This window comes from Cebus imitator, unplaced genomic scaffold, assembly GCF_001604975.1.
Source record: "Cebus imitator isolate Cc_AM_T3 unplaced genomic scaffold, Cebus_imitator-1.0 Scaffold42, whole genome shotgun sequence".
NCBI classification, from domain to species: Eukaryota; Metazoa; Chordata; class Mammalia; order Primates; family Cebidae; genus Cebus; species Cebus imitator.
In genome coordinates this window covers 9,341,186-9,342,537 of record NW_016107357.1, presented here as the reverse complement: position 1 = coordinate 9,342,537, position 1,352 = coordinate 9,341,186, and positions in this window count along the sequence as shown.

Here is a 1,352-nt window from a genome sequence, read left to right as displayed (position 1 = left end):
CTCCGCCTCCTGGGTTCAGGCAATTCTCCTGCCTCAGCCTCCCGAGTAGCCGGGATTACAGGCACGCACCACCATGCCCAGCTAATTTTTTTTATTTTTTAGCAGAGACGGGGTTTCCCCATGTTGACCAGGATGGTCTCGATCTCTTGACCTCGTGATCCACCCGCCTCGGCCTCCCAAAGTGCTGGGATTACAGGCTTGAGCCACCGCGCCCGGCCAGGAACCTCAATTTTTATCTCAATTTAGAGCTGTTCACTGAAGGACAGGTGAAAGAACTTGGGGCTTCCAATTGGCTTTGGAAGTTGGGGGGCAGTCATGGAGACTGAGCCCTCAGCCTGCAGGATCTGACGCTATCCCAGGTGGATAATGTCAGAATTGAATTGGAGAACAACCAGTTGGAGGACCAAGTGGAGGTCCACTGCAGAACTGATTGTTCACTCGAGGTGTGGGGAAAATCCTTCCCATATCTGGTGTCAGAAGTGTGTTATGAGGCTTTACTGGGAGAAACTGAGTTTATTTCTCTATTCTCAGTGTCAGGGGAACTAGGACGCCTTATCCCTGATGCAATTTTCCACCCTCCCAGCCTCACCTCACTCTTCGCCTATCGAGTCCCACTTGCTCATGCTGAATTCCGACTTGAGCCCACTTCTACGCTGTGGTCCCCTTTCCCCTACCGCGATGGTCCTGAATGAAGTCTCTTTTGGCCACGGTAACTACCACCCGGCTCTGGCATTTCCTTGACAGCAGCACTGCCCGTGCAGATTGCTTTGAGGGTCGCCTCTTGTTTGGACATAGGGGTCCTGCAGGCTGTCATCACCACGGGCTCCCTGGTTCATGGCCCCGCTGCCCATGAGTAGGGATTTGTGACTGGAACCACACAAGGCACTGGACACTAGAAGTAAATGTCACTCACAGATTTCCCTGCTGCTGGAAAGTGAAAAACAAATGATGTCAAGCCCATGTCTCCATTTCTATATTCTTTTTCCAAATTTGTTGTCCTCTCCTGCCTGGAAATGATGGTTTCAAGGATGAGTGGTGGTGAAACTGTTCTCCTAAGAACAGTTTAGGAGTGGAAAAAACAACACATTTATCTCATAGCCTTTTTTTTTTTTTTTTTTTTTTAATAAAGAGGGGGTTTCACCATGTTGGTCAGGCTGGTCTTGAACTCCTGACCTCAGGTGATCTGCCTGTCTTGGCCTCCAAAGTGCTTGGATTACAGGCGTGAGCCACTACGTCCGGCCATCTTATAGCTTCTTTCACCACAATTTCTGAGACTAGAAAAATAACAACTTTAGGATGGGCACAGTGGCTCAGCACTTTGGGAGGCTGAGGCAGGAGAATCGCTTGAACCC